This window comes from Etheostoma cragini, chromosome 6 (assembly GCF_013103735.1).
Source record: "Etheostoma cragini isolate CJK2018 chromosome 6, CSU_Ecrag_1.0, whole genome shotgun sequence".
Lineage (NCBI taxonomy): Eukaryota > Metazoa > Chordata > Actinopteri > Perciformes > Percidae > Etheostoma > Etheostoma cragini.
Genome location: NC_048412.1, coordinates 6,471,268 through 6,492,677, shown reverse-complemented (window position 1 = coordinate 6,492,677; position 21,410 = coordinate 6,471,268). Strand labels below are relative to the sequence as shown.

Genomic DNA, 21,410 nt, shown 5'->3' with positions numbered 1-21,410 from the left:
TTTATGAGAACCTGAATCTCAATTTCATGACCATTCTCTGGCTAAGATGTTTTGATGATTGATTTGACTTCTATGGACCTTTTATAAAAAGAAAGAGGCAAATATATTTGCCAGAGGACCAAATCCAAGATGGCCCATCTTTAATTTAAAGTATGTTCAAATGTTAATAATAATGTAAGCACAATGCTAAACAGACACTAAGTTAATATTGTAACCATGTAAATGTATTTATTTACCCAGTCGTAGTGGGTGGGATGTATTGTTAATTTGAGTCAAACCCTTATTTTAGCAATACCAATTCATTTTCCACCGTATCCAACAGTTACTTGGAAAATGCAGGATGCAGAATGATTCATCAAACTATGAAACAAATTCACAGGAAGAGAACAGGCCATGATTATGATGTAAAAAACTTTTTTTTTTGGCATAGAAAATGACCTGAATTACAGTGGCCCGAACCACCTCCAAATATGGTCAGAGTGATCGGTTCTCAATGCATTCTGGGTGCATTCCCACCTCTTCATAGAGCTGTCCACTTGTGATCGTAATCTTAGGTGAAAATGGGGCAGCAGACCCTGACTGGCTAATTCACTATTAAAGATTTTCAGGATGTGCTCAGAACATTGAAGGCTCAGGTTAAAATTGCCATAATGATGCCAGTGGTAGACAGCAGCCCGTCCTGCTCCACAGAGCTCAGCTGTAGCTGTTTCCTCCCTGCCTAAAGGTGGCAACACTATTAAAAAGAGAAGATACGCTTCCTAATGCTCAATCCATGAAAAATAAATGAAATGGGTTCTTTGTCTGCCCCACTGGAAAACATCTAAACACCAAGACAACAACACTCACACATAAAACATTCTTCCTTTTGTAGTGTTTGTCTCCCATGTATGTAGGTGTCAGCCGATCCATTATCACATCGACTATTTCACACATAGGTACACTCAGAGAAGACTGATGCCTCAGCTGGGTTGGGGTGCAAATAACCAACTCACATACCGATCCAGCTAATTGGCTAATTATCATGGCTGGTGAGGAGTTGCCGGGATGTGGGCATGGTCTGATCTGGACATGGTAGGAAGAGACTGTGTCCCTGGCTAAAGGTAACACATCCTTTTGATCAATCAACAGTTTTGGTGAAGCCTTTAATAGAGCTGCAGCAGGGTGACTTCTCCAAGACTCACGTCCATGTCTGATGTCCTTGTTTGTCTGTGATAAAGCAACATTACAGCATTGCAACCTGTTTCCACGTGGAGCCTGACTTCCCATCTTGTTCCAAATCGGTTTTTGGTCCAGAGCTACAGGTGCATCTCAAGAAAGGTTGTAATCTTCAATGAAAAAGAACGAAATAACGAAAACTAGGTGGGGAAAAACATTGTCGTTAAATGAAATAAAAACAAAAACGAGGCATTACAAAAAACTATTTCTAAATTAAAACTGTAATATCTGTTACTAACTAAAATAAAATATAATTAGAGTAAATGTCCTTAGTTTTCATCTTTGTCAATATCTTTCATAGAGTAAATAACGTTATATCTTTCCGACCATAACATTTCCCTTAGACATGTATAGTTTGACTGGGAACCCAGAAATCCCATCATTCCTATATGATTATGACTGTGCCAAACAAAAGTGCCTTGCAGTGGAAGGTGGTAAAATATGTTGACAATTTGTAAAAGGGAAATATTTGTAGTGAGTTAATTGAATTCAAAACATTCTCCACTTTACTCAAACCAAAGTTGAAAACACCTGTTCATGTACAGTATGTCTTCTCTAGTCTGTTGGCTCTTTGGGTTTTTTATGTACATTGTAAATACATTGGAGGAGGCCTCGGGGAAGACCCAGGACTAGGTGGCGAGATTATATCTCCAACCTGGCCTGGGAACGCCTCGGGATCCCCCAGTCGGAGCTGGTTGATGTGGCTCGGGAAAGGGAAGTTTGGGGTCCCCTGCTGGAGCTGCTGCCCCCGCAACCCGATACCGGATAAGCGGTCGAAGATGGATGGATGGATGGATTGTAAATACTGATGTTATTGGGGAATACATATTTCTAAAATTGCATGATGTTTTTGTTGAGTTTTTACTACACAATACTTTTTCTGAGCTTTTTGAATCCCCCGCCAAATAATCCAACTAATAAAAACTAAACTAAAACGTAAGCATTTTCAAAGAATAAAAAAAGGAACTAAACTAGAAAACTGGCTTTAAAAACTAAGCTAAATTTGAAAAAAAAAGTCAAAACAAAATATGAAAATAAAAAATGTAAAACTATAATAATCTTGTTCTCAATAAATTTGAATATTGAAAAAAAGTTAAGTAACTTTAATAATTCAATGTAAAAAGTAAAAATCATATTATATAGATTTATTACACACAAAGTGAAATATTGCCGCCTTTTTTTCATTTTTGATTATTACAGCTTACAGCTCATAAAATCCCAAAATTTAATATCTCAGAAAATAAGAATATTGTGAAAAAGTTTAATATTGTAGACTCAAGGTGTCCCACTCTAATCAGCTAATTAACTGCAAACACCTGAAAGGTTTCCTGAGCATTTAAATGGTCTCTCAGTCTGGTTCCGTAGGCTTCACGATCAGGCTCCTCAAGGACGGCTTGCTTCAAAAGGTCATTGCTGAGGAAGCTGTGCACATTCATAGAAAGTTGAGCGGAATAAAACATTGTGGTAGGGAAAGTTAAACAAGCCACAGGGATAACCGCAGCCTTGAGAGGATTGTTAAGCAAAGGCCATTCAAATATCTGGGGGAGCGGATTGAGGCAGGACTAGGTGCATCAAGAGCCACCATGCACAGACGTATCCAAGACGTATCCAGGACATGGGCTATAACTGTCGCATTCCTCGTGTCAAACCACTCCTGAACCAGAGACAGCGCCAAAAGAGTCTTACCCGGGACTTTGTTCAGTGGTCCAAAGTCTTCTTTTCAAATGAAAGCATTTCATTTGGAAATCAAGGTCCCACAGTCCAGAGGAAGGGTTCAGAGGCACAGAATCCACGTTGCTTTAAGTCCAGTGTAAAGTTTCCACAGTCAGTGATGATTCAGGGAGCCATGACATCTTCTGGTGTTGGTCCACTGTGTTTTATCAAGTCCAATGTCGACTCCTTTCAGAGCACTTCATGCTTCCTTCTGTTGACAAGCTTTATGGAGATATAGAGTATTTTCAGCAGAACTCGGCACTTACCCACACTGCCAAAAGTACCAACACCGGTTCAATGGCCATGGGATAACTGTGCTTGAACCCTATAAAAAATGCATGCGGTATTGTCAAGAAGAAGATGAGAGACACGAAACCCAACAATGCAGAAATCCTGAAGGCTTGCTATTGAAGCAACCTGGGCTTCCATATCACCAGCAGGGCCACGGGCAGATGGACTTTATGCCACTCCGCATTCATGCAGTAATTCATGCAAAAGGAGTCCCATCCATATACTGAGTGCATATACAATTCAATACTTTTCAGAAGGAATACATTTCTGTATTAAAAATCCTTTTTTTAAATTTGTCTTATTTAATATTCTAATTTCTAAGATACTAAATATTGGGTTTTCATGAGCTGTGAGCTTTAATATTCTAAACTAACACAAATACAGGCTGAAATATTTCCCTTTGGATGTAATGAATCTGCAATGTAGTAAGAATTCATGTGAGGAATGAAAAAAGAGTTTTGGAATGACGCCTGTGGGCATGTATAAAAGACTGCATATCTTTCATACTAAAAGATGGTGTACACACAAAACTTGAAAAGTGCATATGCACAGAAAAAGTCACATGTATAAAACTGGTGGTGTGCCAGGTCTCGTGGACCTTTCCTTTGTAATCATTTCCTTTTATATATCACAATCAACATGCGTTCCTATGAAGCCTTTTTGCAGGTTTTAGGTTGGTGGGAGATTACCATAGGTACATGCTCATTGTGTACCTTGGTAGGAGATATAGACACTTAGGCACCACCCAAACTCTTTGTATAGGAGGAAGCTGTTAATGTACAGAGGCTTTTAGGGAAAGAAAACGCTTTCATGGACACATAATGCTACCAGGTAGAGTGCAGTCAGTGCACCATGGTGAATTTAGTTAATATAGAGGTAACATAAAGATGAGAAGGCGGCTGGTGCTCAGGTGGTAGCAGTCTTTTACTAATCGGAAGATCGGGGGTTCAGTCACTGGCCCAACAGTCCCATGTCGAAGTGAACACACAGGCAGCTCCGGAAACGGACAAGCTAACCGCACTCTCGGTTACAGAAATGGGGCAGCGATTGATTTAATTGAATGGGTACTCAGTAGAACATAATTCAGTTGGTACCCTTAAAAGTACCTAGTTCAGTTCACAACCAAAGTGATAGCTGAAAAAGAAACATCTTTTTAATTGGTTTTGTTTTCCCTGAGAGAAATTTGAGGACAAGAAAGGCTAGAGTTGCCATACTAATGAAGGAAAAGGGCTTTGTGGTAGGAGGGATTTGGCCTCGGCCATACGTGCTGGAACTAGGCAAGCCTATCATGTAATGCAGACAATGGCAGCACCTTGGACTTGGTCAGGAAAGGAAGATAAAACAGCTAAATCTTCACACAGCAGTAGGAATAAAAAAAAAGTGTCTTGGATCAGAAAGAAATACAAAGTTTTGTGGAATATGATGCTGAAGTATATGACAATATATCTTTTTCCTGTGTTATTAAGGTGGAAAACTAGTGTTGAAAAAATAAAAAGGGGTTAGGCTGTGTTTGTGTGCCATTGGCGATTGTTGGCCCAGTAAATACAGGGCTGTGCGGTTCAGGGGAGAGCAGGGAAATGGGAAAGTCACAGGCGTTTACCCGCCTCTGATCCCCACCACAGGAGATTTACAGACATAATCCCAAATTCCACTGAGGAAGAACCACAGGGACTTTACAAGCCATGACCTGATTACACAGATTGAGACCCACCGAGTGCTAATGGAGCGTGCCCAGATTACGACATCTGAGATCCACCTGTGGAGAGACCCTTTATGAAAGTGGTGCCCTGTTCTTCAATTGAAAATATAAGTTCCTGGTGTTCTTGCTCTATCCATTTTGTTTGGGTAGCTCTGGCGAACTCGGGTAGACCAGGATCCATTTTGCATCAACAAGCCTCAGTGGTGGAGAATTTGAGCTGGACTCTAAACCATCATGTTTGTTGATATTTACTGTATTCTTGACCTGCGCAGTGAGACAAAGTAATTTGTGATTGCAGGTTAACTAACGTCACTGTGGTAGCATGACCTGTGACCATGTACCCAACTGATAGACACTGTCGCTGAACAGGCTACACGGTTCTTTGTTAAGGTTTAATTAATAGTTTCCATTATGAGAAAGTTAAACTTGCGTTTTTTGTCATAAGTCTGTCAATGTAGTTGTAAACAGCTATGGCACTCGTGCCTGGTCCTCCGGTAACATTAGCAGTATCGCGTTTTAGCATGGCGGCGTTAGCCAGCACCAGTCTGGATCACGATGCTGACTATATTATTAGTTGTGGCTGTCTCAACTGTTTTTTTTTTAGGAATCATCTTGAGTACTCTATATGAATGTGACTCAATGTGAATATCCAAAATGTTGAAATGACTGAAAATGTCCATCCCTAGTAGCCATGATAAATTAGCCCGATATTTACCCAGGGTTCATTTCTGGTCATGCAACTGTTAGAAACATGGCGTTTTTTTTAGGTCGGGTAGAATCTATCTCCATTGATCCCGTTCATTTGTTCCCTGCTTCCATGGCTGTACTAACGTTACAGCTGTAGTGCGGTCGGTTTGTGCTTTTACAGGTATATCTGACAACCCGGCCCAGCTGTTAAAATAGGCACAGGCCAAAAGACAAACTCATCACAAAAAGGTAATTTCAAAATAAGAAAATAATGGCATTGTTGTCAGAAAAGATTGCAATTCAACTTGTTTCCAATATTTCACCTGATGACATATTGTGGTCATTTTTTGATTTAATACAGTAAATATCTTACATGTTGCCCGTTTAGCTTTCTGAAAACCAATGCATCTTTCTAGCCCTCTGTGTGTTTGTGTCCCACAACATCTATTACATTTCTGGCCATCCTGTCCTATTGGGTGGCACTTGCTATGCTACAGGGACAACAAACGGCAGAAGCCCTGCATTGTTTGTTCTATTAGCCAACAGCAGAGTTACAAGCAAAGCTACTAAAAATGTGAAATCCATGTGTAAATCCTTTTTCATAATCTGTTACTGCAGCAACAAGCATAGTCTGCCACCGGATGTGGGCTGAATGAAAACAAGCCAAAGCCATCAAGGCGCTTCATCTGTAATCCTTCCCCAGGATACAGCTCACAAAACAATGTAACACAAAAAAAACTCATTGTTCCACTGAAATCAATAGGGCTAAGGAATAGTCTGTAACGGTTAGTTACTGTAAATGTATATATATACACTGTAAAAATCTGTGTTGATACTCAATTACCAGATAGACAAATGAGGTAGAAAAATTACACCTTATTCCACTATATTTTATTAATTAGCAGTGGGGGGTGTCCTGGTGGTACACCGGTTTTAACGACTCACCCCAAATTTTATTTTCTGTCTCTAAACTGAAATTACAACACATTAACAAACCAATTACCAAATAACATTTACATTACTTTACGTACCTGCTACACCTGGAAACCAGACATTGTTGGATCCTTTTGCAAACAATAGTGGGGCATTAAAAACACAAGAGGCACCTTTAATATAGTTTGAAGTTTATTTAAAGGATAGGTTCATGTTTTTTTCGAGTCAACCTTAAAGCAGTAGTCAGATGCTCAAGAATGAAATAGGTTGTAATTGATGTAATCAGTCCTCCTCATACTGTACTTTATTTATTTAAGATTGTATTTTTGCATTTTAGGCCTTTATTTATAAGGACAGCTGAAGACATGAAAGGGGAGAGAGGGTGGGAATGACATGCAACTAAGGGCCACATGGCAGAGTCAAATCCGAGGCTACCCAGGCGCCCCTCACACTGTACTTTTAATGAACACCTCCAAAATCCAAATTAAAGGTGCAGTTAGCAGGATTGTTGATATTTTAACCCAACTGCCAAACAAATACTGTACACCCAGACATCAAGATGGTCTCAGAGCACTGATGACTCACTAACTGTACATGTGGATCAAATGCAACATGCCTGAAATTGCCTGGTATGTCCCTAATTTAGGGTGGGGCTGCTGAGTGTTACTATTATTAAAATCAAAATATTCTTTTTGCTGCCACACCTTTTGGAAAAGCACCTGTGTAATTTATTTTTGTTTCAGACCTTTTTTTTTTATTTGGCACAGGTGCAGAAAGTACCTCTTCTATTCCCTTTAACAATTTATAAAAGTTACGACGTATGAAAATTAGTCTTTTTCTTATAAACAGGTAAGGGTTGTTCACTATGATGGTGAGAGCAAAAAGTGGGTGCTGCATTCAGAACAAATGGGTACTGGGAATTTTACTATTCCCAGACAAAAATGAAAACGGTTCTGGAGCTCTTATTTCTGAGACCTCAACATGGTGAGGTTATGAACATTTTTGAGTTTATAGTCTCTATCGCTATTTTAAAATCTTCTTCAAAACAGCATGATGTTCATATTGGAAATTACAGTCCCCCCTTTTTTTAAATAAAAAATAAAGCTGGGGATGCTTTAGGGCATGGCTACGCCTGTCAATCAGGATAGAGCCTTAGCAAATTGAAATATCCATGCGTGGCATTCATGTGTGGTGAGGAGTGAAATATTTAACTATGTATCCTAAAAGGGGCAACTAAAGATAACTAAGGGGAGGAACTAACTTAGGAACAAACAACGCCACCTGGGAACTTGAACCCCAGGATATGAAAACCAAATTCTAATAATAAGGGCACAGAGTTGAAACTGATCAGGCAGAGACAGTAGAATAACACCAATGTTTTTATTAATAACAGTGATATAAAAAGAAGACAATACTACGACTCTAATGAAATACATCTAATAAACTCAAATCAGTGGGCTGGGGCTTCAGTGGGGGCAGACGACGGGAAAGAATATCCCTTCTCCCTAGTCTGGTAGGGCAACACTACAAACACTAAAACACACTAAAACGGGGGAGAGGTTCCATCACAGGGCCTAGCCACCCACCTGGAGCAGCCCAGGCCACACCAATAAAGCAAGGGGGGAAAAGAAAGACATGCCTGAAACAAAGAATCAAAATTTTACAAAAAAACAACAACCCCATTAGTATCTAGACAATCTAAGAACATATACTCATGCAAAATAACAGGAATATATTCAAAGTAAACAAACTTAACTAATAAACTAAAGAAACAAAAAAGCAACCCTAACAAAAAAGCAGAACAGCAACAGGTGAACCTAACACACAAAAAAGCACATGACAGTTGAGGGGGACGACTTTAAATCACCAGGACAGACTAACAATAGGGACCCTCCCCACCCTCTTCAGCAGGAAACCACCACCAGGGACCAACTTCTTTTTTCTTGTATTTGGCAGATTACTAGTTTTGTATTATACCGCCACCAACTGCACAGGAGTATGTAATACTATGAACTTCATAGAGTCTAGGCCATAGACTGTATGGTCTAGGCGTGAATTAGGTCAAAACAAACAAATACATTTCTTATCATTTTCATTAAAGCAGTATTATGAAGAAAAAATCGGAGCTTTCATTTTCTCAAAGGCAGAGCAGGATACCCAGGGCTTGGTTTACACCTATCACCATTTCTAGTCACTGGGGGACCATAGGTGGGCTGGGGGAACTCATATTAATGTTTAAAAAAAAACTTGTTAGGTAGCACCTTGACAACCAAAGCTAGCTATTATTGAGTTAAAGGAAAAGTTAGCCAATTTTCAACCAGCTCTGTGTACACCATACAGATGAACGGCACCAGTGGCGGGAGGCTGCCAGATGACTTGCGCCAACCGGTTGGAAATCAGCAAGTTTCCCTCTTTAGTCGACACTGGCTTAGCTGCATCAGTAGTCAGTCATTCGACAGTATTCCGGAAACCAATGTCACTACATCCATATATGTATTTTACTGTTCGAGTAGTACATATAAACTAAAGCAGACGATCTCTGCATCTTCACCCAACCAGATAAATAAAGGTAAGGAGCAGTGACAGGGAAGATAACCCGCATAACTTTGATCATGCATTATAAATTCTGGATGTATTATTCATACAGGCGAGAGAACCATAGCTCGAGGATGTGGCCTTTTCCCCCTCTCCCTGGTGCCCACTCCTACATGAGGTAATACAGCCTTGTTGCCTCTCCACTGCTTTGTCTCCACCTGAAAATCAGAAAACCTCATCCCTGAGACCTCATGCTCTAAGAAAAGATTCAATGCAGAGGAGGAACTGTAGTTAGGCAGAAGAACTGTTACAACATATCATTTGTATCACTGTGATGTGCTTTGAGTCATCTGAGGGAACTGGCTCTGGATTAACATAATCAGAAGGCGAGAAAAGGCTTGTTGTTTTAGTTTGATCACTCCACTTCTTTGGTTTGAAACTCTTGCTAAACAAATACATTAAGCTTTGATCAGTCTACCAATGGAGATTTGGGAGCATGCAGCAACTGACTAACTTTCCTTTTGATATTTAAGGAATTATTATTTTTATTAATCATGTTTTTGAGCAAAGAAATTGCACATTTATCAGGACTGGTGAAAATGTGATGTGTTTTTACTCAGGTGTGACCAAGTAGCTCAATAGCGGACCCCTACAAACCAAAGTACAAAAAAAACAAACACACAAAAGAAGTCAGACAATTCTTACTGTTAAAGGTGTTCGTAAAGGTGGACGTAGAACGTGTGTTAAGCTACATTTGTTGTCACATGCAGCAAACATCTCCTCAATGCTAGCTGCCGTCCCCAGAACACACTGTAAAAAACACGGTGTCTGTAGACAGCCCAGGGTCTACAAACGGCAACCAAAATAAACTGTGCCCACCTGCACCATGAAGCACTCACAAACAGAGTTCCAGCGTTCCAGCCAATAACCGACAAGAAGGATTTGGGGATGGGGTGGGGGGATAGTGCGCGAAAGCACAGAAGGGGGGGACAAGTTAGTCTTGTACTTCGAACTTCAACAAGAAGTAACTTCACCCAACATCACTTAGAGCACCTTCAAAAGAATGCATTTTGTGCATTTCCCAGGCGTCATATGAACTCCTCCCAAAAATGTAACCCAATCAACTTCAAAAAAATTCTGTGCAATCTAAAGACCTAAAGGCAATCTAAAAAAAAATATTATATCTAATCATTAGATTAAAAGGTTGAGTTTTTGTCTAACAATGTCATTTTGGACATTTTGCATGTTTCACTGTGGAACACAAAATAGTTGTCAAAGAAAAGTACATAATGAAATCTTCCTGAAATTTCTCAAGCTTGACATGAGTCCAGGACATAGGACATCTTGATGCCAATATTGCTTTTTCAATGAAACTGCAGCGGCGCAAACTGGAGAGAAACTAAAACTAAAGTATCAATCTCATTATACTGGTATTGATCAATATCAATACCAACGTTGGTATGGATATTATTGATGTCTGGATCAATACACCCATCTTTAGTAGCTTTGATTTGCTTTTGCTGGCGCTTCACTCTTCATAGGGAGGAACACATTTGAATGTTCTACACTATTTCACAAACTGACAAACCTATGTGTTATGGACGTTTAGCTACGTAGCCCAACATCTAACAATTGTAAAAACTGAATGATGACCAGCTTTCCTACTCTGTTTACAGCAGTCTAATAACCTGATTTTACAGCCGTTTACCAAAAACAATAAGAATGAAGCTAATGTGTCAAGAGCAAACGTCTAAGTTAACTGACTGACGCCTTTTTTTTCTAGATTCAATTGCATTATGAATATGAATCTATCTCTCCAGTGTCTCCTCCAAAACGCTGGTTCTCTATGTTTGCACTTAATATAGTTATCTTTACCACATTTTCCCGCATGACTCCAGGGACTTCTTTGAATCTTTGTCTTCCAACCTTGGATGATCTCTTGACCTAAGTATTGTGTGTGTGTCAGGTGCCTTTGTCTGAGTCTTGGTCTAAGTCACAAGGCTCAACTTGATCTGGCCTCTGCTTTTGGCTTCTGGATCACTCATTTCTATTTGTCTTGGATGTCTTGACTTTAGTCGTGATGTGTGTGCCAGGGCCTTTGTCTGAGTCTTGGTCTGCATCACAAAGCTCATTTGGATCAAGTCTTTGCTTCAGGCTTCTGAAAAACTCTGGATAGGTTTTTTCTGCTTGATTTGGCGATATATATATATATATATAAGAAGGAGATGCAGGGTACAAGCGGCTTAAATGGGTTTCCTCAGGAGGGTGACAGATAGGGTAAGAAGCTCAGTCATCCGTGAAGAGTTCGGAGTAGAGTCTTTTGTGTCGAAAGGAGCCAGTTGAGGTGGTTTGGGCATCTGGTAAGGATGCCTCCTGGGCGCCTCCCTAGGGAGGTGTTCCTGGCACGTCCAGCTGGGAGGCGGCCTCGGGGAAGACCCAGGACTAGGGGGAGGGATTATATCTCCAACCTGGCCCGGGAATGCCTCGGGATCCCCCAGTCGGAGCTGGTTAATGTGGCTCGAGAAAGGGAAGTTTGGGGTTCCCTGCTGGAGCTGTTGCCCCCACGACCTGACACCGGATAAGCGGACAAAGATGGATGGATGGATTTGATGACTTGCTGTATGATCAACTTTTGTTGGTATCTCCAAGCAAAGTCCTCCTGTCTTTTCTGCAATCTCTTCTGCCCAAGTAAACTAACCGCACATGCAAGTTAGGTTCTTAAACAGTTTTTTGTAAATGTGCTTGGGAATAGCAGGTCAAAAGCTATTTATACCAGAGCAGAGCGGTGTTCAAAATTTAAATTCAAGAGGCTTTTAAGGCTGTGATCAGGGGCCCATTATACAACATGCTTCATATCATAAGAGGACTGGTGCCCAAGCACTTACAGAATTAGAAAGTAAAATCAAATATGCTGAAACATCAGGCGAAGACTGAAAATCGATTAAATTACCAATAAACAATCAAATTTTAAGATGGTTGAATTTAATTTATTCAGAGCTAAACAAAATTGTTTTGACAAAACAGGAAAATTACTGGCCAAATCCATAAACATAAAACAGCAGTTACATATCTGGAGATGTATTTACAGCAACTGTAGATACATTTCCTGGCTTGCAAGACATGATGTCTCTCTCTTTCTCATGAGTGGGCCAAATTCTCTGGGCGGGCAAAGCAGAGAAACGGGATGAAACCTTTCCCCTTATGACGACATATAAGGAAGATTCCAAATGGGCCCATCTAAGCTTTCCTTTTCTCAAAGGCAGAGAGGTTAACCAGGGCTCGGTGTACACCTATTGGCATTTCCAGCCACTGGGGGACCATAGGCAGGCTGGGGGAACTTATTAATATTAAAAAACCTCATAAAGTGAAATGTTTATGCCATGGCACCTTTAAATTAAAGAGGTAATGGGGCCCTGCAGCTGCCTTCCCAGCTGAAAATGTTTGCAAATGAATTGGCTTCACACCTTAGAGGTATATAGAGAGGCATTGTGGGAGGGCACACTGTCGCACTGTTGCTTGCTCTGGAGGAGACTACTAGAACTGTTGGGTCCTTGTGAATTCTGGAGTGTGGTCTATCTGTATAGTGTCTTGAGATAACTCTTGTTATGAATTTATACTATAAATAAAATTGAATTGAAAATTGAATTGAACTACCACTAACTTTTCAGCAAGCTCTCATAACTTTGGTTCATAAGAAAAGTAAAGACCCAAGAGACACAAGATATTAAATGTTCACCTTTTTGTAGTGGTCCTAGTAACATTTTGATCCAGAAGTGTGCTGAAGTAGAACATCGTATCACAATTACATCAAATAATTATTGACTGCTTTGATTTAATATTCTATTCAGGGACACACATTTACGTCTCTGGCCTGCAGTACAGCCCAAAACAATCAGATTAACAAATATAATTACACAAGCATTTACTGCCGACCTAAATTTTCCTAAATACATGAATGTTTGAAAAATACGGTTACACTGGTACATTTCCGGAGGGGGCTACTGTCGAGGTAAACTGCAAGTAGATTGAGAATGGCCCCCCGGTCAACTTCTTACCCTTCTCACTCCCATTTGTAACTTTGTAACACAACAATTAATAATCACAACTAACTCTTTTTAACAGGGTAAAGTACACAACACACAACAATGTGACACAAGCCATTTGTAACACTAATTATAATAGTTATAAAAACAACACATTTACAAATTTACACCGCCGAACGGCATGCTGGGTAACATTGTGGCTGCTAGATAGCCAGGAAGCATAACTGTTATGCTGGGAGAGACTACCGTCGCTACAGAACAGAGAAGAAAGAGAATAAACAAAAGGCCAGAGGTGGAGGCTGGGGTTGTGGCCTTGACAAACTGCCGTTTGAAAGCCATGCTGTCTCTGTCTCATGGGTGGGCCAAATTCTCTGGGCGGGCAAAGAAGAGAAAGGGAAGGTCACATTGCCCCTTATGACCTCATATGGAGCAAGATTCTACCCAGTTCACCCTATCTGAGCAGGATACACCTGTTGCCATTTCCCAGTTTTTGTCATCTTTCTCCGCCATCTTGACTGTAAAGGAGCCGTGAATGACATATTGTAATGTAATGTATACTTTATTAATCCTGCAAGGAGAAATAACAATGTTTTCACTCTGTTATTACACACAGGCATGAATTACACATGCTCAGTGTCTATACATGCACTAAATGAAAAGATCCTGGGGGGCTGCCCATGGAAAAGCACCCTAAGGGTTTGGTGCCTTGCTCAAAAGCACCTTCCTACCGACTGAGCTAATGCCACCTCAACTGAGCTAATGGCACCCCATTTGTAGGGAGATTGAACTCTTCTTTGTTTTGTGATGGGAGAGAGAGACACACACCTGGTGAGGTGCCCTTTACTTATTTGAACCTGCACCTGAACCCTTAATCCCTTTTCGCTGCCCCATTCCTGCTACCATGTGGACTCATACCTCTTCTGATTGGTGTATCGTGTATCATTGTTAGCTGTCCCGGTCTGCTCGATTGTCGCATCACACCCACCCGAGTAACAGGGAGAAAGAGCAATCCAAAGAAGGAGAAGAGAAATATGCATGCACTGTATCAGAATGGTAAATAAAGAGAGATAACACAAAGCAAATACAGAGAACACATGAGGAGGAATGAGGGTGGGAAAGAAGAGGAAAGAAAAAAAAGGGTTAAAGGAATAGAAAGTGAATCGATTGGGTCCTTTAGAAGTTAATCCCCTTACAGCAAGCACACAATTAGAGGCAGCTGTGGCTTAAACCATCATCTTGATATTCACTAACTGTTCTGAAAATGGCCATTAAACTGATGGATCCACCTTTGTGCCCAGCATTTGCATTCTCCTCAAGACGATGTTACTGCCATTTGAGGGAACATGTCTAATTTTGGAAGTGCTGCTGCATTAGCACTCACCCCGAGGTTAGCACCACCTTAGAGATGGCAAACAGACTGATTTGTTTGGCTCATCAGTGCAAAATTATTGTCATACTATTACTTGTATTTATGGATCACGAGTCAGATGGCAGGTTCTGAATGTCAGCAGATTGTGTTTTGGATGGACAAAAAGATTAAGAAGAGCATATTTTTCCGAAACAGCTCTTGAATATAGTAATATAGCTTGGTGTAAATTATATTAAAAGGTCCCATGACATGGTGCTCTTTGGATGCCTTAATAAAGATCTTAGTAGTCCCCTAATACCATGTCTGAAGTCTCTTTTATACAGAACTTAGAGGTACCCTAATACCATATCTGAAGTCTGTTTCCTAAAATTCAGCCTTGGTGCAGAATTACAGCCACTAGAGCCAGTTCCACAATGAGCTTTACTTGGGATGTGCCATTTTGAGGGGGGGGCTGGGTGTGTGGCCATGACCAACTGCCACTTTGCTCATTTGAAAGCCATGATGTCTCTCTCTTATGGGTGGGCCAAATTCTCTGGTCAGGCAAAGCAGAGAAAGCTCAGATGCACTGAAAAAAGTGAAACTACTGTGTCATTCATTTAAAGTGCATTTTTACATTGGACTTAGTGAAAAACATGGTTTCTGGTTTGAACCTGTTTTGTTCAGTTTAACCTCAAGCAAAAAACGAACCAGCTAGACACACTTGAAGAGACAGTTTTACTTAAATAGTGTTTTCACTTCAATCTGGAGGTATTCATGTCATGTGACCACATGACGTCACATTAGCTTGCTCCCTGCTCGTGATTTTGCCGTCCGCCATTACCGCTTCGAACGTGAAGACCATCTGTGGCCCAGGACATTGCTTTTAGATAAGGTCAGTATTACAAATTGTGTTATTTTGCCAGAAAACGAGTTGTTTTAATTTACATTTATGTTTAGTAGCAGAATTGATAACTTGAACACTTGAAAAAACTTACTTTACAGACAACTGTGTTTGTGCACGTGTTTGCTAAAGCTAGCTAAACCAGGCTATTGCAATGACAAATGTTGCCTCTGTTTCACAAATGCAACATTAGTTTTGTTAATATTATTTGACTATGATTTAAGTGTAGTGTGATAAGTGACGTTTTTCTGTAGTGCTTACATAAACTATAACGCTAGCTCCTTTCTCACATGTACCGCAATCATGAACTAGCTAAGTTAATCTAGACATTGACAGCAGGAGCTATAATATTAATGTTATATGAGAAGGCAAATTTCCAAATCTATTGGAACAGAGTTTGTGTAATGTTCGATAGATATGTGAATAGAGCCGTTTTTTTTTGTTTAGCACAACTTTGTAAATTAGCTCTTTGGAGTACATAGCTAACGGCAAAAGAGGGGCGAGTCTGGACATGTTTCAGCTAGGGCGGGGCTGCTCACCCCGCTACACACGGGCTGGCAGCAGAGCAGAGAACAAGGTGAAATTACGCGGACACATTTTAAAGAAGTCTTAAACATACCAAAATAACTGAGTAACTATTGATTACAACTGTTTTGCCAGATTTGGCGTTTGTTTCCCTGCCCCGTCTCTCCTCCACTGCCGACATGATTAGCCTACTGTCAGTTTGTTTAGTGCTTACAACGTAACGTTTAATGTTGAGTCTGAAGTTATTTTAGACATTCACCCCTATTTAATAATCAGAAGGCAATTTAACGTGTCTGTTTCATGTCTGATGAAATGCACCACAGTAACTTTTCACAGGTATGTATCCCTCTACCAGCAAAAGAGTGTGGAATAGATAAGATTGTTTAGTGATTGCAGTTATGCGTTAATGAAATGTATTGAACTATAAACAGTGAGATTAAATTACCCCCTCCTAGCTGCACCTGCAGTTGAACTGTGGATTGATTGCAATTTATCGCAGTATGACAAAGAAATTGTCACATTGCTTATTTTTAAAGTAGTTAATGCATAATGTGATACTGCAATGCAGAGTTGTAGTGAAAATATAGAATAGACAGATACACTCTTTCTAACTCTGAGGTGCAGTGAGTGGGTAAGGGGAGAGCAACTGATATAAAAGCCATCATTTTCGAGTGTCATTGGGTGAAACTCTGTAGCTTTGCATTCAGGCATGTTGACTGGTGTAACAGGGACACAGGGCTGCTTGTCATCATACATTTTTACCCCACAGTCCCATGTGGGATAAAACAGCAGACAAAAAACTAAAATGTGAAATCTCACCTTTTCCTTTGTGTTTCCAGATTTGCTGCGGTTCCTTGAAAATTTCATTGCTCTTATTGCTGAATTTGGTGAGTCCCAAAGTAAAAAATTGAACATTATTTTTATTTATGTTTAAATAGGAATGACTAACACTAGAGAATATCTTTAAAATTATCACAGAGAAATCATTGATAATATATACAAGTTACATGGCAGTCAGAAAATGTAATCAAAGTTTCTCTTCATGTCAGTATTTCATTTTTAAAGGTATTATTACATTTGGAAAATTGCAAATACAAATAACCCCAAATCAAAACTAATCAAGAAGTTATCACCCAATTTAGTGTAAGTTTTATTTTACTACACAGTATAAATCAATAATTAAAATGGTAAGTAATTTAATGCAGATTCAATTTTCCTTAAATGAGAGTATTGATTACTTGTGCCAAAAAAAAATTACTAAAACCTATCTGCTTAATTTAATACTAGTAAAATTAAATTAATAACATCTTGCTTTAAATGGCACTTATTTCCTGCTGAAGTATTGAAAACAAACATAACTTTTTACAAATTAAATGCAATTATACCATGTTTTTTTTTCTTTCCTAGTCCTCCAATGAATGTGGAAATGCAAAGACTGTGGTACTTCTGTTTCACGAAGATCTGAGCTCCTTAAACACTATAAACTTGAACACAGACATTATGGACGCCACCATTCCTATGCATGCATCTATTTTAACTGTCCTTGTACCTGCAAGACTTGGAAGGGACTTTTAAACCACTTGTATAGAAGTCATCAGCCCTCTTCACAACCTGAACTGACCACATTTAAATGTCTCTTATGCAATTGTAATCAACGTTCCACTTTGAAAGACTATTTTCAACATATAGCACAGCATCTGAAAAACAGTGAAACAGTTGATTGTGTATTTCAGGGGTGTTCATACACAACAAATATTTATGGTTCATTTCGGACTCATAGAAGCAGAAATCATAAGAATTGTACGGTAAATGACTTGAAGCCTGGAATTCTTGAGAAACAGGGGTCAAGCTCCGATAATTCTGTTGAAGGTCTTATTTCTGACAGTAACCTGGTTGATAGTGTTGGTACTGAGCTCTCACAGGATTTACATACAGAAAACCTAACAGATTTTATTTTTGATGATCAGGTGTTAAAGGATTTGCCGCGTAATGTTGAGCTCAAAGTTGCCTCTCTCTTACTGAAGCTAGAACATATTTATCTTGTTTCTAGTGTGGCTGTTGATGAACTTTTGCAAGAGTTTGACTATTTAATAAGAACTGCTTCATTCCCTCTTATCCATCAAACCATAGCTCAGCACTTACAGAATGTTAACTGTCAAGTAGATAAAACTGTTCTGCAAGAGCTAGCATCTACTCTTTGTAAGTCAAATCCCTTTTCAGCTTCATTTGGTGGTCATGGCCCACTTTCCACTGCTTGGAAGCGGAAAACGTACTACAAAAAACATTTTGATGTTGTAGAACCTACAGAATATGTACTTGAATCCCAAAACAGAACATCTTTTCAGTATGTCTCTATACTAAAATCTTTACAGCAGATCCTAAGTTGTCAAACGTTTTTGGAAAAAGCAATCAACTTAAAATCTCACCATCAAATTCAATCAGATCAAATTCAATATAAATCCATTTATGATGGTATTAATTACAAAGAAAACTTACAATTATCAAAGGAGTGTGCTATATCACTTATATTGTATGTAGATGATTTTGAGATCTGTAATCCCCTTGGGACCTCCAGAAAAAAACATAAAATCTGTGGAGTATATTGGACATTGGGGAACTTACCTGCTAGTTTCCACTCAGGGCTGTCTAATATATATTTGGCTGCGCTTATTCGTAGTGAAGATGTTAAGTGCTATGGTTATGACAGTGTACTGAAGCCCTTAGTAGATGATCTTATTACATTGGAACAAGAAGGGCTGTTTATTTCCAAATTAGGTAAAAGCGTTAAAGGGTTTGTTCATTGTATAGTAGCAGACAATCTTGGGGCACATGGCATTGCAGGTTTTGTAGAAAGTTTTTCAGGTAAATATGTTTGCAGATTCTGTACAGCAGAAAATGTAGATATTCAAACAAAAGAAGTAAATTCTGGTGTTTTCTGTGCAAGAAGCAAGGACATTCATACTTCTCATCTTAAAGCTATTGAAGAAAATTCATTGTCTAGCCATTTTGGTGTAAAGAAGAAGTGTGTGCTGTCAGAAAATCTGTCATATTTTAGTGTGACACAGAGTTTCCCTCCAGATATAGCCCATGATATATTTGAAGGAATTGTTCCTGTTGAGATTGCTCTTTGTCTTACAGTGTTAATTTCTAAAAAATATTTTACACTAGCCAATTTGAACGAAGCAATAACAACATTTCCATTGAAGTGGACTGATAAGGCAAACCGTCCGCATGCTGTACCCCCTTCCTACGCTACAAGGAAAACAATTGGAGGAAACGTACACGAGAATTGGAGCCTTTTGAGATTTCTTCCTCATTTGGTCGGAACCAGAGTACCTTCAACTGAACCAGCATGGCATGTGCTCTGTGAATTAAAGGACATTGTAGAACTTGTTGTTGCACCTTTTCACACTGAGGACTCCATTTCTTATCTTGACTTCAAGATATCTGAACACAGGACAGTGTTCCAAGAAGTTTTCCCCAATGAAAGAATTCTGCCAAAACATCATTATTTGGAACATTATCCATGGTTGATACGCCAGTTTGGACCCCTTGTTGCTCTTTGGACTATAAGATTTGAGGCAAAACATAGCTTCTTCAAAAGAGTAATCCGTCATACAAACTGTTACAAAAATGTACTGTATTCATTAGCTCAAAGGCACCAATTTCAGACTGCATATAATCTGCACATGTGCAAATTCTCTAAGCCACCTTTGGAGGTTGCTGATGTTTCAACACTTCCCCTTGATGTTATCAATGAGGATATTGCACAGGCTGTGAAACAGAAGTACCCACATATGGACACTGTAGACTTTGCAAAAAGTGTATCCTACAACAACTTCAACTATAGGATTGGAATGGTGGTAGCCCATGGGTCACTGTCTGGACTTTCAGAGTTTTGTGAAATTGTTCACATGATTGTTCTACAAGAGACACTAATTTTCATTGTTAAAAAATTGGATGCCTGGTACCTGGAACATTATCGATCTTATGCCTTGGTCATGTCTACTACACAACTAAGGCTTGTTGGGGTTCATGAGCTGACAGATCCTTACCCTCTGGCTTACTACATGGTTGGAGGACAGCGCCTCATCTCTCTGAAGAGATACATACACGCATAAGGTTGTATATGGGTGTGGGTTTAAAAGTGAAACATTTTATTTATTTTATGAATGTCTTATTTATTTGTCAGACAATGCACCCTATTTTCTAAGAAGGTCCCCTAAACCTTTAGTTACCCCTTATGTCATTCTAATCTGATAAAATGGGAATATTTTTTATTGTCGTATCTGTGCAATACACTAAAGCGTTATTTAATTCATAGAAATTAAAATTGTGGTGTGTGCATCATATAGTTTGCTAAATAGTTCCTTGTTAAACTATAGAACAGTGGTCGGCAATAGGGAGCAGTAATATCTGGCCCGCAGCCAGATTGCTTTGATAGCTGAAAGATTTAAAATATATTGATATCGGCTGGTGCTGAACATCAGTTAATCACTTAATCACTTCCTCTTTAGTGACTGTGCCTCCAAAATAAAAGTGCAAGAAGGTTTTTGCCAGACTTATTTGCTGACCCCTGCTATAGATTATATAGGATCCTGTGTATAATAATTGTTAGTTGGGATCTGTTATTCAGGGGCAGTTTCATTATATTTCAGAAATGTTAACTATAATTTTAATTTATAATTTTTTACTCTTTAATTTGTAAAATTCCTATGGGGAAATTACAACTATACACAAAATAAACAGCTCAGCTTCTAAATACCACACCAAATGAAAACATAGCATCTGCACTTACAACGAATTGGCACTTTTGCATGTGAAATAAATGTAGTTCCATACAGGCATGTCACTAATGAAAAATGCATTTGTTGTTGTTTTTTTATTTAAAAATTAGACTAAGAAGGCATATGGCCTTAGCGGTTTGACTTAAATATTCAGAATTTCCTAAAATTAATATTGACTGTGTAAACCAGAATTGTCAAATAGCAAGTTGTTAATCAATAATTTGTGAATGTGAATTTAATGTAAGTTATGGACAATTTTTTACTACAATTAATACTGTTTTGTTCTTGTTTTGACTAGATTTTTGGATGAGCAGAAATGGCAGTCAAAAGGCCAGCCAAGTTGCGGGTTATTCTGAATCCTGATGACACCAGAAAGCTAATTCTGCCTGATGGAATTCCAGAGTCAATGGAGCAGCTTATGGATGAAGTCAAGAACGTGTGTGGGCTAAGTGACAATTTTAGACTGCAGTACCAAGACAGAGACTTTGGAGATGCACTAGTTAACTTGACATCTACTGCCGAACTTGAAGATTTGGCAACTATCAAGGTCATCCCAGTAACTGATGAGTGTAGCCAAGTTATTACTCTCACGGTCTGTGATGAAATAGTGTCTTCTCAGTCAGATGACACAGAGCTCCTGTCCACACCTTCTAGCTCTGTCTCTACAAGAACCCAGATGTGGCCACGTGAGTTTCTGATACCAACATTCTCTTATGACTCTGAGCTACAGTTA

At 39.3% G+C, this 21,410-nt stretch overlaps 1 long non-coding RNA gene across 1 annotated transcript; it reads left to right on the top strand.

The window, feature by feature from the left end:
• Positions 1-15,276: 15,276 nt before the first annotated feature.
• LOC117946806 lies at positions 15,277-21,211 on the top strand. Its single transcript, XR_004657107.1, has 2 exons — positions 15,277-15,356; positions 20,976-21,211. It is a non-coding gene; the product is annotated as an uncharacterized LOC117946806 (long non-coding RNA).
• The last annotated feature ends 199 nt before the right edge of the window (positions 21,212-21,410 follow it).